Source organism: Bidens hawaiensis, unplaced genomic scaffold, assembly GCF_021521415.1.
Source record: "Bidens hawaiensis isolate Kalapana, Puna unplaced genomic scaffold, B.hawaiensis_p1.1 tig00038205_1, whole genome shotgun sequence".
Lineage (NCBI taxonomy): Eukaryota > Viridiplantae > Streptophyta > Magnoliopsida > Asterales > Asteraceae > Bidens > Bidens hawaiensis.
In genome coordinates this window covers 79210-101114 of record NW_027505537.1, presented here as the reverse complement: position 1 = coordinate 101114, position 21905 = coordinate 79210, and the positions used below count along the sequence as shown (strand labels likewise).

The 21905-nt window shown below is 33.0% G+C and overlaps 1 pseudogene across 1 annotated transcript; it reads left to right on the top strand.

Annotated features, from left to right (window-relative positions):
* The first annotated feature begins 1749 nt into the window (after window positions 1-1749).
* Window positions 1750-4504, top strand: LOC143613809 (protein SYM1-like; annotated as a pseudogene). Its single transcript, XR_013150183.1, has 6 exons — window positions 1750-2064; window positions 3351-3491; window positions 3582-3696; window positions 3789-3962; window positions 4062-4177; window positions 4270-4504. The product of XR_013150183.1 is annotated as a protein SYM1-like (transcript).
* The last annotated feature ends 17401 nt before the right edge of the window (window positions 4505-21905 follow it).

Below are 21905 nucleotides of genomic sequence, written 5' to 3'. Positions count from 1 at the left end.
TCGCCTTCGACGCTAAAAAGGCGAAAATTTTTTTGCTTTCTCGTAGACGACCCCGCCTCCTCCATTTCATTACGTCCAACTAAACTGACCCGTTTATTTTATATTGTGTCACACTCTCCAAAAGCTTACTAGGAATGATCTACAACAGTAAAATCAAACAAATACTCATAGATCTACTACTCACAAAAACATGTGTGCAAGCTAAAACCGATACAAATAAAAAAAGTGTTAAGAATATGTTCATAAAACTTAAAAATATAATACAAAATTACAAACCATGACAACGTCCATGAAAGTTGTCGCTCGGTAGTGAATTGATACTTTGATATGGGCTTGGGCCTGTTTGGGTTGGGTTGCATTGTATTCTACACTTTTTTTTTTCCAACAAATTTATATTCGTCCGTATGTTAAAAGTGCTGAAGAATTAAACACCATCATATAAAGTCTACCCGAATTTTTAATATTAAAAGCCCATACTTCAAATTTACTTTTATTGCACACAAACTTTTGCACTTTCACTTTAGCATGTCTTTATCCGGTTAACTATATATTTACATCATTCGTCCTAAAAGAGTTAATCATATAACTTCCGAAAAGCTAGAGGTTAAAAAGTAGATAACGACCTTTTTGATGGTATTACACAAAAGATAAATATACGTATGAACAGCTGGACACTATGATTTTGCGGCTATTTCCATTCCTAATTATATAGTGACGGATTTGATTCATTTAGCAAAATATTTAGATTGTTTCTTTCATAATTTTCATAGTTATATGTTGAGAAAGAAAATTTCCTTGTATTTCATCGGGCCGGTGTATATCACAATGTCATAGTCAAAGGGCATTGTCAAAACCTTTTTTTTAAAGGGTCACTAAAAACATGTTAAATGTTTATTTTGAATATTTCTGATATAATATTAAAAACTTAAATTTGAAGCATGAATCCTAAACCATCATCTAACTATGAACTCTTCATTGGATGAACATATGAACCAATAATCCTTTACAAAAAAACAAGGGGTCAAGTTACGTTTTTGATCTTTAAATTCAAAATATATTAGCAAAGAACATGTCCCGGAAACTTTCAAATTTCCTTGCAGAATGATTGACGGACTCAAAACGTTTAAGCTATATGGTTACCTTAAACTTTTTATTTTATATTTACTTCAAATAATTTAAGAAAGTTAAAATACAAGAGATCGGCCATCTTAGATATTGAACTGATGTGATACTAGCCAACCTTGAGTCACCCGGGTTGGATATAACCCACTAGATTTTGATCGGGAAGATTCTGACTATGCTAGGTCTATCCACGACGTTGCCTAAGTGGCAAAATGCATGGAGTTATATCTAGTAACCACCAATCATATTGAAGTAGAACACGTAATATATACACTGGCGACCTCATTCAAGTCAGGTCATTTACTCTTTCAATACCCTTTTTTAATGCACTCGTTTTTTTGATGACAAAAATGTTTATTCTCAAACCAAAAACTCAACCGAAGAAGAAGAAAACAAATCAAATTTGTATTCTATCTACGATTAAATCATCTAAAAAGTCAAAAGTTTGGGTTTGAGTACGAATGAAAATAACAAGATAAAATTAAAATTAAAATCCCACGTTGCAATGATCTGATCCCCAAACATAATATAGTATTTTTTATTGTTTTGCAGTTAACCAATAAAACAATAACACACTTGTATTGTAGAGCAAAAACGTCCTATGATCATCATCATACACACTCATCCATGGCTACCCTGAGCAATCATCATGTCTTCTTCTCCACCCACAAACTCACAAAACCCACAAGACCCATCTCATATCCAATCCCTTCAACTAAATTATTATTTTCTCAATCGAAAACCAATCATAAAGTGATCAAATCAATCGCAGAGGACAAAGAGGCAGTGAAGTCAAGACCAGATGAAGAAAATGGAAGTGAATTGATTGCCCAAAATGGAATAGAGAAGTTTGCGGGTAAAGCTGTTAATGCTTCAATTGTTCTTGGGTTTGGTACGCTTGCTGTCACCAGGTTGCTCACCATTGATCACGAGTTTTGGCATGTGAGACACCTTCTAATTTTATATATTATGTCTTTAATTTCCTGAAATTGTCCACGCAATTTGATCACACATGGTTTCTATTTGGGGATAATTCGTTTGTTTATTGCGGCAAATTTGTAATTAGGGATTTAAAGCTTGGAAGATAGTTAGATGATAGTTAATAGCAACAGGCTGTTCTTTTCAACAGAAACAATTTTAGCATAGGTGTTTGTAAGTAAGAGATGTGGATACATTATGGGATTATGTACTTACTGCAGTTCGATTCGTGAACCGTTTGTCGGGAAGCTCGATTATGTCCGTTCATTTAATAAACGAATGAACGTGACAGTTTTTTTTGCGCAACTAATTAACGGACATGAGCACATGCCTCGTTCGTTTATGTTCGTTCATACATTTCTTTATGTCCTTTTGTTTACTTTCGTTTATGTCTATTCGTTTATTTTTGCTTACGTGTGTTCATTTATGCTCGTTTATTTTTCCTTATATTCGTTCGTTTATGTTCGTTCAATTGCAATGTGTAAATATTTATTCGGATTTTGTTATTACTAACATTAATACAGGAGCAAATTTGATTTTCTAATTTAAAACCTTTGTTTAGCCCATATGCGACAACTGACAAGCTCAATTTTAAGAACAGTTAATTCTCAACCAATCTAGCCCATTTAGCGGAAACTTTAGTTTAGATATTCACATTTACTTTTAAAATATTAACAAACGAACACAAAGACGCTCATGTTCTTAGCAAGCAAACACGGACAACCAAATCCGTCCGTTTAAGTGTTTATGTCGACATTTACCTTTCAAGATTCAACCTTTATAGTTTTTTGGCTTCAAACCTGTCAGAAATATGGAGGTAGAAAAGATAGCAATACACTAATGTTTGAAAACGAGGTACAAAATATCATATTGTTGAAGGATTTAACCTTTATTTCCCATATGAACAAGGGTTTAGCATGAAACACCAAGTACAAGGGGCGAATCGAATAAAGATTTTGAACATAAAACTTAAGAGTATAAATTCTTTGGTTAATTTAGGAGATAACACCTATAGAGATCATTTTATTATCTGTTTAGTAGGATGCAAGTCATTGTTAGTAAAATAGAGATGCCCGTGTATTGTGTTTTGTGTGATTTCCTTTCGTTCTTAATAATAATAGTGAAGGAGTGGAACTAGTTGTGTTCAAACTTCAAATGTTCCGTCTTTATCAAGATCCGGGCCAACAGTTATTAGGTAAAGGTTCACCCAAGTGAACTAACTAATCATCTTGTTTGCGTCTGGCGTACAGGGATGGACCCTTTATGAAGTACTTAGATATGCTCCGGAGCACAATTGGATTGCATATGAAGAAGCTCTTAAGGAAAATCCCGTTTTGGCTAAGATGATGATCAGTGGGATCGTTTATTCGCTGGGCGATTGGATTGCCCAAGCAAGTTCTTCAATTCTTGGAAACCTTGTGTTTTCAACATGTTTTTCCCTGTTTCAGTTCCTTATAAATGGTTTTTTAATGAATCTGTAGTGCTACGAAGGGAAGCCACTGTTTGAGTTTGATAGGACCCCGCCTGTTTCGGTCAGGTCTTGTTGGGTTCGCTCTCCATGGATCCCTTTCTCATTTTTATTACCAATTATGTGAGGTAAGTAAACGCGCATTCAGTTACACATTTTATTAAATTTGGTAAATTATGGAAGATGTGTTATAACTCGTTTGTTTTTCATGTTTGTTTAGGCTCTTATTCCTTTTAAAGATTGGTGGGTCGTTCCTGCAAAGATCGCATTTGACCAAATCGTGTGGTCAGCAGTGTGGAACAGCATCTATTTCGTGGTCTTGGGGTTAATGCGGTTCGAGTCCCCTGCAAATATATTTGATGAACTCAAAACAACATTCGTGCCTTTGTTGACGGTAAGAAACCGGTTAATCACATAAATATTTTTTGACAGTATCACTCGAATATCAGATGCATATATATTTATTTTTTGTGATTGATATGGTATTTTATAGGCTGGATGGAAACTATGGCCGTTTGCACACTTGATAACCTACGGTTTGATTCCGGTTGAACAAAGGCTTCTTTGGGTAGATTGTGTGGAGCTCGTATGGGTAACTATACTATCTACGTACGTACAATAATCCTTGATATTTCGTTTCATATAGTTTTACGTTACAACCAGGTGATGCAAACACGTCCTTAAATTATTTGTTTTTGTAGGTACTCGAATGAGAAATCAGAAGCACGGATTTCAGATGCAAGCTCAGAAGTAGACCCAAACTCTCCATCAAAGAAACAATAAGTTATGCATTTATGATACACCAAGTTACTGGCTTGTACTTTGTGTATGATTATTTATATCCCATGTTATATGTAGAATTCTATCATTATTTGGTGTAGATATCAGATATGGAATCAACCAATATAGTTTATTATTAATGTACAGAATGCTGGGGTTTGGGGGATGTAGTGCTGAACAAATCCAAGAATTTTAGTGTTTGAAGTGAAGGCTATATTGTCAAACTTATTTATTCTTATCAGTTACTAGCTTTATCAAATCAACCATGAATGTTCTAGGACACCAGCAAACATCATATTGAATGTACTCTCTATAGGTCGTGACACGAGGCTTCTACTAACTAGATATTGTAAAACCTCAATTTTTCATCGTGGTATTAGTTTAGCGAGTGTTCTCCATCTTTGGCTCAACCATACTAGTCCGACAATTTCTTCCTCACTGACCAAAATGGAAGCAAGTATTATCTTCGGTGGGCTTTTGTTTTGGGTTGAGGTATAGCAACTATTGCCTTTATATTTGTATTTTGACTCTCTTTAGTTCCTAATTATGAGGACTTGGGCTTTTGTTTTGTATTGAGGTATAGCAACTTTGCCTTTATATTTGTATTTTGACTCTTAGTTCCTAATTATGAGGACTTGGGAGGTCTTGACATTGTGTTTCCAAGTCTTGTTTGTTTCAAAGAAAGAAGTGAAAGGAAGTGGAAAGATTTTGAAAAAAAATATGGTGTTTTTGAGTTTTTTAATGAAAGAAAATAGAAAGCAGAAAAAAAGAAGAATTTTAATAATCTCCGTATAAAATGGACGGATATTGAGAGAAAGTAATCAAATACATATATAACTATGAAATGATGAGATAAAGATCTATGTTAATTTCTACATGTGTAAGATAAAAAACACTATTTGATCATAATATCATACATATATAGGGATGTTCAATACATAAACAGTGACAAGTAGGTAATTGCGTAAATCACATTAATACTTATAGTTTTAACTTTTATTTAACTATAATACATGGACCAGTCTTGTTAGCCTCATTTGCTTAGTTCTAATCTCAACTCTATGCATGAAACAAATATATAACGTGCATGAAACAAATAATTATGAGTTGAGATCATTTAGTACAATTCACAATTGGGTTGGGTTTTTTTATTTTGAAAGACTAACAAGCATTTTCATTCAACAGACTAGTCAGAAGCTAGTAAAAATATAGAGAGAGTCAAAACACATACGAAAACCAGACTACCAATCCTAAATTACTCTGCTTCCCCTTCTGGTACATCACCCCCTTGAAAACTAAAAGCAAAAGCATTCCAATCCTCCCATATTACATAATTTAATTTCGATCTAGTTCATACCTAAAAAAGGCTCGTCACCTTGATCTCCTCTACCACGCTAGCAAACCGAAATTAGCTGTTAAAAAAACATTTTAGAATTCATAATTACTTAATAGTGTCTATTATGATTCAATACTTATAACTAGTTATTAAAATATCAATCATATAAAAACACAAATAATTAATAAGATATACTGAAAGCGCGTGGTGTGAGTGGGTGACCGTGAAATCAGATGGCACAGATCCAATCAACCGGTGAACCCAAGCAGGAATCGAGTCTGCAAAACCGATTCTTCGTGCTGGTAGATTACGCTTTCCTCGTCATATTCCTCGCCTGCATTCTCCCCAATTTCTTCACCCTCAGGTAATATTTTCGCTCCCATTTACATTTTTTTATAATCTTTACTAATAGATATCATGAAATGACACAACATATTGATTTAGATCCTAAACCTGGCAGTTCGCATATACAATTTGGAAATTGATCTGTCACTTATGATATCATGAGTTGAAGTCAACATGTTACATTAGATTTATTATTATTAGGCTAGTTCATGTAACTTGATCAATTCAACTGCTTGAATTCCTCGTTCAGCTCAATTTGCCTGGCTCTTGCCATCGAGTAGGTATTTTCTGCTAGGTGGTTAAAGATGCGAAGGGCTCGCGTGTAGCATAGGCTGAAAAATAACACACCCGAGACAAGTAAGGCGCAATGATAAAAAAAATAATAATAAAAATATATAGTAGGAACAGAAAATTGGTAGTTTAATACAATTGTTCAAATATAATAAAAAGTCTTGATACTATTTTACATACACCACAACAAAATGGATGAGCTGAACATTAAGAATTTAGACCGAACCTGTAACATATACATTGGAGAAATGGATTTATGATTCTATATTTATGTTTGGTCCCACTGCAAACCATCATGTGAAGGAGTCAAAGTTGGACGCTAGAGTTTTGGGAAAGTAGAAAACAGTCTTTGTGTGACCAACTATGAATCAAAGGTTATCATTTGTGTGCCCTTAGACAAAAAATATCGTGCATCTTACTCTTTACAAAGATATGGCTTGCACACTGTTCGTTTAAATTGATTATGTTCCAACAAACACTCAAGTTGACTGAAGTAATATCCATGTTCATGTTGGAGTTTAAGTACGTATGAAGCAAACACGAGCATAATAACGATTGTGTCTTACTTAAAAAGGCCACAAAATGGTCATTCATACATCTTTATCTATATAGTGATGATATGTTGATAGATATTCTAAGATCCTGCTACTGCTACTAATATGTTGACAAAACGTTCACACGATTGTTGGCTACTAGCGTTTATGCACCCACAGGGACTGCATGCATACATTTTGTTATTGTATAACCAAGTAAGTATTTCTGTACAGGGGATGGATTTGTGCATCGGGATGTTGTAGACGAGGCTTTTTAGGTTGTACATATAGGCTATTTAGATATTAAACCATATATAGACAGGTCTAATTTTGTGTAAGTGAAGCTAGGAATCTATGAGAAGTATTAATAAAGTTGTAATAAATTGCACCTCGCGTACTTTTATTAGATATATGTTAGGAAGACAACTTAAGGATTTGAAATAACTTGGATTGAAGTGGGTCATCAACAAGAAACTTAAAATGATTCTTTTATTAGACATTTATACTCCTGCCACAAGTTGAATGGAAGTTAAGTGGCATCTTTTGTTTATTTGCTGCAGGATTTAGGTTTCACATTGAAGATTTTTATGAATGGGCTTCATCTGATTCTAGGAAAGTATTTCAATTCTTATATAAAACAGTGTAGCTTTTATGTCAATCTGATGTAGCAGCAATGCCCATACATTGAACATGTGTATGATAATAGATTCATGAATCAATGCACCCTCATCTATCTATTAACCATTAAGTCCTGTTTTAGATATCTAATACTTGTTTTATTTGTTATTTATTTCTTTTATATTCACCTAAAAACAACCATGGTGAGGTCAATGGGGTTCACACAGTATTATGCCAATGCACGAGTTTTCTTACTATATGTAAAAGGAATTCCATGATGAACCTGCAAACGAGGTGTGCTTCTGCAGTGTTATGCCAGTGTACGATGGTCAACATTAAAAGATCATGATAGATTTACGATGAATCGATGATAAAAGAAAACAGAAATAAGTACTTGTTGGATGGTATTCAACGAAGTTGCATCGTTACAAAGCCGATAGCATATTTGTGATGTACGAGATGCAAGTTATCTTGGGGATCTTTAGAAACATTTTACAAAATAACATTGGCAATGGATCGATCTATATTTAAACTCAATTAAACACTCAAATTTATATGCATATAGTTTAACCGAAACAAAAGTTAACACCTCTACAACCCAGTTGGACCTCCCTTTGGGAGAGAAGAGTGAGTAAGATCTAAGAAGTGTATTCTTGATGTTTATAAACCTTTTTTCGTTTGAAATTTCCGTTTTGTGATGAGGTGTGCGCGGAACCAAAAGACCATGTCATTTTGGTTGCAAAAATTGGAAAATGACGTGTTGTGTATTCCTTCCCGTTATCGTGTTGAAAATTTTTAATGACACGTTCAAATGGAGTTTAAATGACGCTATAAAAGTTGAGGAAAATGTTGTAAGCTTGTAATTTGTGACTTAACGGCTAAGTCCAAAGAAAATTGCTTTTGTTGTCTAAGAAGTGAAAGTATTAACAGTGACCACTCGAGCTAACAATCGAAGAGGTCCACATAACACTATGGATAATATCAAAAGGTATAAAAGTGCTAGAAGTTGAATCAATTGAGGTGAATAAATATGTTTTTCAAACACATAAGATTAGAAAAATAACTGAATATTTAACTTCAAACTGATTGAATTATTTTATTTTAAAACATGTAATAAAGAAGGGTCCGGGTGGCGTAAATGATGATGCCAATTTTCTTGAGATAGGACTGCAAATGCTGATGGAGTGGTGACTTGAGTAAGCGAGTTTGAACTTTGAAGTGAGCAGGCAATTAAATATATATCTCTGTTGGTATTGTATCTAAGGAGTAATTAAATATATATCTCCATTGGTATTGCATCTAGGGGCAAGTATCTGCGTCCGAAAGTCCTTTACAAGAAACCTAAAGGGGTTAAACTTAACTGAAACTTGGTTATCTTATACTTATACTTTTACTCGGTTTAATTCAAAAGTTATTTTGATGATGAAATTAGTCATATGGAAGTCCAACAATATTTATTCAGCTATTAGTGGAAATAAAGAAATCTTGTCGTCTCATGTTAGTTTGATTTATATAGAAAACGACATGACTTCAATTATGTTTTATGACAAGCGAACTATTTAGAAAATGACATTAGTCAATGTTGGTTCGTATTAATGTGTTTTGTCACATAATAGAATGTTAGGATGTTTGTAGTTAGATGTTGCTTTTCAAAAACGACACTAGTCATACGAAGGTCGTATGTTCACGATGCGCCAATGCCAACATTATCTTTAAGAAACAAGATTTGTAGACCCATATTAAGGTCATTAAAACATCAATTTGAACATTGAAAATGGGACAATTATTAAATGCATATCACATTTGTTCGAAACTTCACATCGTTATTGCTAAAAGGTCTTTCTAGTATTAATTTCTTTGTTTGAAGTTTGATATACATAATAAGAACATATACGTTATTCCTCAAGCCGACCTCTGAATTTATCTAATAATATTATGTCATGCAGTGCCGACTGAATACTCGCTAAAGCCACTACTGAAGCCGCCTGAGCCTGTTGTGGTTCAGGCGAATGCTCTGATTTATTTATTATTTTTTTCTTTTAAATTTGAAAACTAACTAATTAGAGAGGGTGAAATATGTAATTATATATATATATATATATATATATATATATATATTAAAAACCAAAGGTTGTTGTCCCATAAATTTTACTATTCATTATATAAACCAATTAGGCTTTCATATATGTCCATTGCATCACCATTTTCACTGTAGGTAGTTACATCAAATTTATTTTCAACTTTGATTTTAATATCATTTATCATATAGCCATATTGATTTCTAATGGTTTTGCATATAGTTAGGAAAATATACATTTTTAGTTCTTGACTTTAAGTTTCATAAATATATATATTTTTGGTCCCTTAAATTTAAGTTTCTATTCTATACGTCATCCCCCCAATCAACTTTTGTTTTCCATGTTTTATATATATATATATTTTTGGACCGACCAGTTTCCCGTTGTGTGCTAATCGCAACATACAACGGCTTTTGAATTGCCACACAAATTTCATATATATACTTTTTTGGCCCTCAACGTTTGTTTCACATATTTTCTTTTTGGCTCATTAACTTTGGTAATGAATTTTTTTACCTTTACATATTTACTTTTTAGTCCATTCAACTTTGGTAATGAACTTTTGTCATAATACTTTTACTGTAACACATCAAATTGATACCGATCGACTTCTCGCCGCGTACTCGCCACAATGCATGCTAGCCTTTTGAACATCAAATGCATTTAACCTGCTCCGCTACAAAGCGTGGGTACAATTACTTGTTGTCTATTTAAATATTAAAAGTACAAATAATACTAGTCTAGTATAAGATTATCGGGATGTCTAGCCATAAATGCTCTACCAACTCATGACGAAGGTTTCCGTGGACCTCTCGATTGTTGATATATATGGAGTTTTTCAATATCGGTGATTGTCGATTCAGACTGTGGGGCGTCACCTTGGTTGTTTTGACAAATAACTATACCTCAACCCACCACCATTGTGACCCACCACCACCACCCACCGCCTCCTTTGACGATCGCCGTCGCCACCCACCACCATCTTCGCCACCACTAATCACCGCAGCCACCGCCTCCATTGCTACCGCCACCCACCGATGCCACCCACCACTACCCCCACACCACCACCACCTTGAGTCACCATCTGTCACACCCCAACCTAAGGCGGAATATGTCGGGGCGCAACATAATTGTATCATAGCTCAAAAAACACTAAAGTAAAATACACATGTCAATATCTAAATTATTTATTTCATATATCAGGTACACAAAGTCACAAACATTGTCTTGAAGTAAATAAACATTACAAATGAAAAATAATTAATTTATTCTAAAAGTCTTTATCCGTCATGCAACCTAAAGTCCAACTATTCTTTATCTCGTTTTCTTCATCCAATATAGCTACCTGCGCCATGCGTGAAAGTACATAGTTCGTCAACATAAAGTTGAGCAAGTAATCACGTTTTTTGAATACATATAATATTAAAAATGACAATTCCTTGCGTAAATATGAAATATTACAACTAGCATAACAATAATATAACAATAATATAAAAGTTGTCTTTTCATTCGAATCACATGGATAACGAGCTACTCCGACGACGTATGATCATACTAATGAGGATGAGGATGAGATACTAACCACCAAAACAAAAGTAAACACATAGTCACATTTTCACGTATAACAAATTGAGCAATATCATATAACGCAAATAATGGAATTGTAGCAAAAAAAAATGATTAACGCATAACGCCCCCCAAAATATAAAACGGTAAAAAGGGGGATGTGAATTACTTACTTTATGTGTGGATTAAAGGAGGATGAGATAATAATAAATAGTGAGAAAGAACACGTTCAAGCCTTCGAGATACGTCAACAAAGATGCCCTAATTGATACGATAGTATTAATAAACCAAGAAAATTAACGAGACAAAAAGATTTGAAATTTGATGTGTTACTATGGGTTTGATCATCATTATTGTAAGATAATTGGATTGAAAGATTTAAAGTCGTTTAGAGTTTAGTTTCATTATTACAATCGTTATTTATTATTGAATATTATTACCTCTACCATTAATAATATCAGTCCTATTATTATTATTAATTTTATTATTTGTTAACTAAGATAAGCGATTTATTTTATTCATATCCATATTTTCACGTAATGAATTTAATAATGCATAACCGATATTTAGCATTAATAAACATTATATATACTTTGATGAAACATTGGTGTTAATTATTTATAAAAAGGTACATATATGTATATATGTTACGAAAATTTATTTGAGCCTTTAAGCAGATCGATTTAGATAAAAATATATTTTTGTTTCATGTTATCTATGTATGTGTAGGTATATGTTAATTATTTATTTATGTATATATACATATATATATATATATATTTATATAAAATATATATATATATATATATATATAATATATATATATGTTTATGTATATATGTATACATACTTGTAGGTAGGACGAAGCCATGGCCAAAATAATACCTCTTAGGTACGGTTCACTAAAATAATGTTTATTTATTATTTTTATTATTACTAAAGTAAATTAAAAACAATATAGTAAATTAAAACAATAGATTACAAAAAAATAAACAAACCGGGTCCAGGGAGGGTAGAACCTACGCCCTGGGCCGGCTTAATGACTTCAAACGAAACGCACCAGCCAACGGCTTCAATTTGCGTTTAATATGCTCTGCAAAACTATTTAAACAGATCCTGACCAGAACCCAATTTCAATTGAAAACCCTAGGAATTCAATCCGTTGATTGATTCATTATTCGTTTAAATTAGTTTAGGGTTATTGTTAATGGATCAAAAACGAACTATAAGCATGCTTTAATTACCGTTTATGGTTGTGGATTGAGGGTTAACGAGCAACAGTGGGTCGCGAAGGTTCTTGGCTTCATTGATGGTATAGACGGCTGTGTAATTAACAATTGAGTTAGGGTTTAGTTTCGTGAGTTTGAGAGGAATGTGTGTGCATGATTAATTGAATTATACTTGTGTATTTATAGTGTTCTAGGATTGATTGAGCCGCGGGTTTTATCTCACGAATTAGCCGTGATTTTGGTTCGTTTTTCAATGAATAAAGTGTCGGTGAGACTTGTTTATGATCAAGGAAGATTTGACAAGATCAGTTTGTAATAGTATGCCCAAGAATTGAGGTTCAAGAAAGGTGTGGGGGGGGAGGGGGTATGCCGGCTGTAGGTTAGAGGGAGAAGAAAGATTATTTTATTATTATAAATTTGAATAATATTTGCATTTTGGTCCTTGAGCTTTGGTTGTGGATGCAAAGTAGGTTAAGGTTTAGTTTAGTGGTTAGTTTAGCAATTCTTTGATGTCGGGAAGTGAAAATAAATAATCAATGACCAAAAAGATTAATAAGTTATTGATTTATTAAATAAATTAGTTCGGATAATAATAAAAAGTTTTAAACGGGCCGGGTTATCGGGTCCCAAATTGACGAATGTTACACCACCTATTTTATTTTATTTCTTCGTCTACAAAACAATACAAAGTAATGTTTAATTTCATTCTCATGTGGTTGCCAAACAAGACAATATGATGATAATAATCCATTCAATTATCTCGTCCATTCCATTCCCTTCTCTCTTCTATTCCGTTATCTCATTCAAAAACCTAAGTTTGTGTGATGGAGATTAAAAGAAAATATAATATTTTAATTGTTACCTTTCGTTTCAAAGGCATAAGTAACGATTTTGTTACGGGTGCGACAATGACTTACAAAAATTATTTTTTTAATAACTATAATTACATATATTATATATGTTCCAAAAAAATGAAATAAAAATTTTGATTGGAAAATATAGTAAAAACCACTGGCTTATTTAAAAATAAATAATAAAAGCATTTACAAAAATAATTTAATATTTTTTATTTTCCGTTGTTTTATTTGTTATTAATATTTTCCAAAACTAGTGTGAAATAAAAAAAAATGTATAGAGCTCGTGAAACTACATAATGTAGCTCGTAATGTTATTTATTGGCACAAAGTGGTTCTTTTGATATATAAAGGATGAGAGTTAGACCGTAGTAAGAAATACTGGAGAATTAGTTGGAGATACCGAGATAATATAGATGTTTAGTTTAGTGTAAACACTTCATTTTACTTAACTGTAATTAACTTAAAATAAAACGAAAACCTTGTTAAAAATCATTACGGCTTAGGATGTATGGGGTTCACACATGTTCAAGAATTGAGACAAATAAAATTTCAAGCATCTTGAATCCTCAAGGGGTCCAGGGCCGCAACTCCCCGTACTTGGTCCTAGGGGTGCCACCCTTGGCAGGGACTCACTTTAGATTTTCTTAGTCGAGATCCTATGAAACTACCATCGGACCTGTATGGTTGTTGAAAAGTTGAACTGGAACTAATTAGTAGCAACTTGTGTAGTCTACAACTATGATCACTGTCTACTTAATTGTGCAATTAGCAGCAATTGTGCCAGACTTCCATCAGTAGCAACTACGGTCAGCAACAACTGCGATCAAAAGTAAACATGCAGTCAAAACTAACTAGTCGATAATAATATTAATCTACTTGTAAAATTGTTGTGTAATAAAATTTCGTTACTTGCAATATTATTCTATTACTCTATTTTTTATTTTTTTTGTTATGTAGTACTATAATTATGCTATACAAGTACTTACCAAAATGCCGCCGCATCTTCATTTCGCTTTGCTTCGTAGATTTTTGACTTTGTATGTTAACTGCGTGCACCCATAATTGGTAAACGTTTTCAGATACATAATTTAAACAAACGAAAATTGAAAGACATCCAAAATTCCAACATGGCTTTCACCATTTACTAAACTTTTTCCTTCGTGGATTTGTCTTTGTTTTCCTGCTTTATAACTCTATATATTACATTATAAACCTATGATTTAAATGGCTTAAATAAATAAGATATTATTTTACAAATTAAATCAAATAATTAGTAATAATGATTTACAAAGATAAGCGAGAACTAAATCTGTTATTAGATATAGAAAGAGAAACCGAAAAAGTTAATAACAGTATTTACTAGTAAGAAATAATAATAAGAAACAAACTTATTTATTAGATAGATAAAATGAAACATGAAACTAAATAATGCAAAATCTTAATGTGAAGAGACGGGGGGACGTTTTTTATTTAAACGTCCATAAAATGCACATGCTGGTCTACCCGCAGACACATCTTGGAATACATGAGGTGGAATCGATCACAAGAGATTAATAGTTTTTCTTGAAAGAATACATCAAGATCACTACTTTAATTTCATCAAATTTCTTTACCTAATTTGGTGTCTATGTATTCTAAAACATGAAATGTAGATGTCGGTCCCAAATTTATTAATATCATAAATGTCAACCTAATGAATCAGATGCACGTGTGTATATATATGCATACATAAGTATTTTATATACACCGGATGGTGGCCACTAGTAAAACATTTGAATACGAGTATGTGTTACTCAGGGCCGTCTCTGAGAATTCAAATACCTGGGCCGAGCATAGAAAATGGCCCATAGGCCTTAACGAGTAATGAAATATATAAGATATTTTTTTAAACGACATTAACGTTATAACAATAAAAGTAGCAAAAATATAGTAATAAACTCAAATATAATAATAGCTAACGTCTAAAAGATGATTTGTGAAGCTCTTCTATCATTCTTGACAGCAACTTGTTTGATCACCTCTTCGCAATTTATACTATCTATGATTTCGCTATCGATGGCCATCATCACCAATCCAGTAAGTCTTTCTTAGGACATTGTGGATCGCAAATAAGATTTTAATACATCAACTTTGTTAATTATACTCAATTACACAGTACTTTATAGATAATACACAATTGTACTTGGTGAGCCGGTGGTAATCTTTGATCTCACAAATCAGTAAATTACAATATATTTATATAAATATCTATATTAAAAAAATAAATATCTCATTCTATAATTCTATGGAAGTAATCAATAAATAAATAATGATCTAATGAGTAACGGACAAGGAAACTTGTCGACTTGACACCGAATCCTTCAAGCTTCTGTCTAATGTCTTTGCCTCTTTGGTCTCCCCCCTCCACTTAGAGCTTTTGTTCTTCACAACGAGGTATGTCACAATTAGTTTGAACCTAATACCACAAATGGATTATGATAACACAAAAATTTGACCTAATATGTAATAAGGGGAATAAAATTTATTCCTATTATATATATATATATATATAGGGGAGGGATCTTTTGAGAACCATGTTGAGTTGTAAGAACTTAAGAACTCCATTCTAGGCCACACATTTAATAAGGTGGATTGGAATATGTGGTTGAGATTAAATATGGTAAAAAAGTCAAAGTAGGAGAGAGAATAAAAATGTAAGTGGTTACACTAACATTTACGTCTGTTACACATGTGTAAAAAGTCGGCTCGGTGTGTAAAAAATTCTGTAATTTTTTTACGTGTATGTAACTTACATATATTATGCATGTATAAAAAAAATTCGAAAAAAAAATCGTTATACTGAGTTCTTTCAAGTTCTTAAAACTCAAAGGGGTTTTCATTTGAAAGCTCCCATATATATATATATATATATATATATATATATATATATATAGGGTAAGGATCCTAAGAGAACCATTGGCAAATTGAGAACTTTGAGAACCATTTTGGACCACTAAAAAAACCCTCTAAAAATATTAAAAAAATTATAAAACAAACAAAACCGAAAATTTTAAAAAAGTAAAAAAACCAAAATTCTTATATTTCATTCCGGTTTCATTAAAAAAAACCGAATTTTTTTTCTTTTTAATTCATATTATATCTATACACATATGTATACTTTCATTTAATCTTTAGTTACGTAATATACACATATGTACATTATCATTTACCTTAAATTATACATATGTGTATAGGAAAAAATACGTGTGTACATATTATACATATATGTATAATAAAAAAAACCGACTTTTTTTTCTTTTTAATTCGTATTATACCTATACATATATGTATACTTTCATTTAATCTCTAGTTATGTAATGTACACATATGTATATTATTATTTACCTTAAATTATACATATGTGTATAGGAAAAAAACATGTGTGTACATATATGTACATATTATACATATATGTATATGTATAATTTAGCTAAACCGAGAATTTTTTTTACGTTTTTTTTAGAAACCAGGATGATAAATAAGAACTTTGGTTTTTTTACTTTTTTTATTTTTGTGTTTTTTTTTTGTTTTATGATTTTTTTTTTTATTTTTGGTTTTTTTTGTGGTCCAAAATGGTTCTCATAGTTCTCAATTCCCAAAAGGTTCTCACATGATCCTGATCCTATATATATATATATATATATAAATGGTAAGGTTAAAATGAAAACTCACTTGAGTTGTGAAAACCCTACTATGTAACATCGTTTTTTTTTGTTACATGTAATTTATGTTGTAACATTTAATACAAAACATCGAAAATAAAAATAAAAAATGTTTTGCTATTATTTAACATTTTTTTACTACTTTTTATATATGTTTTCAGGAGAGAGAAAAAGTTATATTTATATTTATATTTTTTATTCACTTTAATTGTGGAGCACAAGATTTAAACATTAATTAAAAACATGTGGTTGAGAATGAGTTTCTAGAGTTTTCACAACTCAAGTGGGTTTTCATTTTATACTTAGCCTATATATATATATATATATATATATATATAATTGTGCCCCCGAAAAGTAAGTGTCCCGGCCGGTTGTCCGGGTTGCACCACCCAAGAGCCGGCACTGGTGTTACTGATAAACAAATTATTGACGAGTTAAAAGAGTAGAGATGAATACGATATCAACAGTCTAAATATGTGGTTGAGAATGCGAACTATGAGAAAGTGGGTTTGTCTTACATTGGTGAAATGGAAAATGGCTTGTCCCTCATTGATAACAATCTAACATGATAAACTAGTGAGCTCCTTATAAGGAGGGAGCTCACAAGGTTATATTTTTGTAGGACATGACACACTTGGTGGCCTTAGCAAGGGTGCATAGCACTAGACGCGTACGCTTGGGTCAGGGCTGGCTCCGAGAGTTGAAAAAAAATTTGGGATGAAGGCGAAAGATATTTTGGGTTTTAAGTAAAAGAAGTATTTTCTTGGGTTTAAACAATTTAATTTTTAAACTGGCTTCATTGGTTATGATTGAGTTGTGTAAAAACTTGTGTATAAAAATAGGCTTAAACATGTCTCAAATCCCACAACCTTTTGGTTGCGTGTCATACTCTTTTGCCACTAGATCAAGCTAGTTGTTATGTAATTTAGTTCAAACATTAAATATGCATATCGTTTTTCATAAAAATACATATAATTTTATTTTTTAAAATTCGGGCCTAGCGGGGTGTCGTGCCTGGGGTCGTCGACCACCTATCCCCCATAGGGCTGGCCCTGGCTTTGGCAATGGGAGAAATGTAGCTTTGATGGCCGGCACACTTCGCGCACTCACATCGCCATGAGCCGCTTGAGAGTTGCCTTCGTGTTTTTAAAAAAAAATCATAATCATAGGCATCAACAATCGTTTATCGCATGTAACTGGTGCAAGAAAACTTTCATGACATGAATCGAGGACAATTGTATGATTCATAAACTAAGAACAATCAACATACCCTAGAACAAATTGATACTAATAGTAATTCTGATTTCACAAAGTCAACAATGCAAGGAATTCTTGACAATCATGAAGTACGAACAATACTAACAATCAAGTTGAACTATTTAATCACAATACAATCAATCAATCAAAACCAAAAGTATAGAAAATAAACCTAGGTTATACAATCTTACACCTGGGAGTGATTCGAGATGGATTAACCACTCATGTTGTTGATGAAATCTTCAATCTTGTTACAATCCGGAGTTGATTTGAAGAATAGTTGTTTTTCTCTCTAAGATTAATGGACTCCAGCTTTCACAAAGGGAACTTTAGTTTCAGCAGTATAATATGGCTCACCAAATGGTACTTTAAAACCTCCTGACCAACGCTGCTTCTCTATTTATGGTGCCTAATCACAAATCATTCCTGGACTTCGCATTATTTAACTTCAAGCTTCCACATTGCGTCTTTAACGTACTAGAACCTGAAAATTCAAAGCATGCTTGAAGTACCACAACTCTACTAAAACTTAATAATAAAAATAGTAAAATAAACTAATTGAACACAAGAAATATAACCAATCATCACAACCCACTCATTTTGTTTTCTCGCATAAGAAATTCTTTGTAAGTTAATGCAAGTTTCGTACCCAGACACATTGAGTTGGGAAGCTCACTAACAGTAGTGGCGTGTGTGACATGGGCTTCTTACAATGAGGAGGAGTCTGATTATTCCGGATTAAGGTCTTAGAGGTTGATATAACCACATTGTTTGTTGATTTGTTGTTATAATCAAGTGTAAATGGTTTGATAGGAGCCACTAGGTTAGAATGGATCGTAGCTATATATCAAATTAAATTTGAAGTAAAAAAAACTAAAGATTTGTTCATTCTCACCTCACAAGCACGAGAAATGTGTTTGTGTATAGTATCTTACGACGTCAAATGATTTGAAACATTGGTGGTCTTTTGTAAATTTGAAGCCAATGGAGATATATGAACTAGAAACATATGTTAAATGAAGCCATCGATTAGAATGATATTTATGATGAAAAAATCTTCCAAATAAACAAAAGGTAAACTTGTCAGCAATCAAAGAAGTGAATGAGAAGAACATTTCGCATTTGTTGTCATGGGAGATGCCATCTAAGTTGATGAGGACGATACTTAAGATGACAACAATTATAGTAATGAGCAGGGGTGGCTCATGGAACAGTAAAAACAAGTTGGGGTTTAGGCCCACACTTAATTAAGGTTTCAAAGTCAAAAAAAGATTATACATAGATATATTATAATGGGTAAAATAAACACAAAGTATTGTATTGGTGTGGTGGTAGGCTTGGTTGTTACTAAAGTACATTAGTAGTTCAAAACATGTAATAAGCAAATTTTTTTCCTTAACATTTATCGTGAAAATGCCACAAAATCTTGTTTCGATTTAGGCCTTCACATTCGTTGAGCCGACCCTGGTAATGAGGAATAAAGAACTTAAGGTAGTGTTTGTTTTTTCTCTGAAGATCTTCCTGGCCTCTTATGTCTGCACCGCGCAGATGTTATAGTCTGAAGACTGTTTGTTTTCCGGAAGAAATTTCATTAAAAAACGTCTGCGCGTCCTCTTCTTGGAGAAGACTTGGACCATCAGCTTCTAACATCTTCCCACATCTTCTCATCAAACCCTTCCATCAACCTTAGCAACTCCTCCACCCCTCTCCTCTCTTCTCCAACATCGCCCCCTTTCCGACTACCCCACACCTCCGTCGCCCCCTTTCCGGTCACCCCACACCTCCGCCGCCCCCCTTTCCGGCCACCCCACACTTCCCCCGCCACACCCCTGCTGCCGTTATCCCCTATCCAGCCACCCTACACCTCCGTCGCCCCTCCCCTGCCTCCGCCGCCCTCTCTCCGATCACCCCATATCTCCACCACCCTTCGACTGCAGCAGGTCCGCCGTCTCCGCTGCCCACTGCCACACATCCACAACTCCAGTCTGGGTATTATTGTTTTGTTGATTTGTGTACTTTACCTATATTTGTATGATTTGTGATGTAATCGGTTTGAATTTGTGTATTGGATTATACTATTGAAAGTTTATAAGATCGGAATTTGTTGAAATCAGGTTTAATTAATGTTCGTCGAGTGATTATTGATGTCGTGTATATCAATTTAGGTTTATTTTGTGTAAACGAGCTTGAGCTTGGCTCGTTTTGACTTACGAGAGCTCGAGAGTTATTTTTCAATTATTGTTGAATTTTTATTAGTTTTTTTTAAAGAAATTGATTCGTAGAATTTGATTTGTTGAATTATTATTAGTTTTTGTTCAATTATTAGTTTGTATAATTGTCCAATTATCATTAGTTTTTTGTTTAAAAAAGTTTGTAGAAAGTTTAGGTTTAATGAAGATCTTGTTACATTAGGTTTGCATAAAGTTTAAGTCTTTTGAAGACCTTTTTTATTTAAAAATTCGGTTTATTTAAATTTCTGTTAACTTTAACAGTTTGCAGACGTGTTAAAAAATAAACAGTATTCTTTTTGCAGACTGCAGAGGTTTGGTTCACCTCTTTTGCTACAGGTGTCTGCAGATATGGTCTGCAGACTGTAGATATTTTACCTTTTAAAAAACGAACAGCACCTAAGTGATAATATATATGAATATATAGAAAGAAAAGATGACTGGATTTTGTATGACCATTTTTATGATAAGAGCATTTTTTGTAGCACATACTAACCAATTTTTATTGTATGCATGTTGCTTTTTCGTATTATTATATAATATGATTGTAAATTTTGGTGGCGCTAAGTGCCTATTGGACCATTTGACGGCACCATATTGGTCAAGAGGTATTTTTTTTGGTGCATAAAAAAAAGACCAAATATTAATTTTATTTTGTTTTAGTTCCAGTAGCTTAATGAACGAGACGGAAACCAATCGCATTCTTGTAGGCTCACCACCTTTTGTTTTAGTTTTTGTACCGTAACGAGTGTAACGAAAATCGACCGAATGTTAATTTTCTATTTATTTTTTTGTTTTAGTTCCGGTACCATAACGAACATGACGGAAACCGACCGGATTTGCCTAGACTCACCGCCTCAACGTCCGTGATTGACAACGCTCGTGTTTTACCAACGTCCGAGTTTTACCAACCGACACCACCCTATTGGACCATCTCAATTTTCATATTTTTTTGGTGTTTGTTCTGATATTATAACACACATAACTGAAACTGATCGAATTCACATAAAATTAACGCCTCAATGCTCGGGACTGACAATGCTTGTGTTTTACCGACTTGCCTGACGCAACGCGCTGGGTAAAACACTATTTGTTATAAATATACATCTATAAAATACCGAATTATGGTCCATTTTGTAATAGGTCTGGATCTCAAAGGCCGTTGCTACTAACACATAGGAGAGTTTTCCAATTTCTATATATTTTTATTGAAATACATAGGCTAGTTTTAATGTTACTTTGGTTACGACCAAGTGAACAAGCTAGGATAACTATATATAAAGATTTGACATTGTACTTTAGAAAACTATCATGTAAACAATCGTTATGATGTCGAAATTTCTATATGTAGATGGGCTGACACTCTCTTACTTTTAGTTAAATTATAAGATTGAATTAGCGAGTACCTTCAAATGTCATGCTATACCTGATCACAATACCAGTTCGCCAAAAGTACTTACATTTAACTATTTGCACTTTTGTAATTTAAGGAAAATGTTAGCCAGGATATTTATTTGT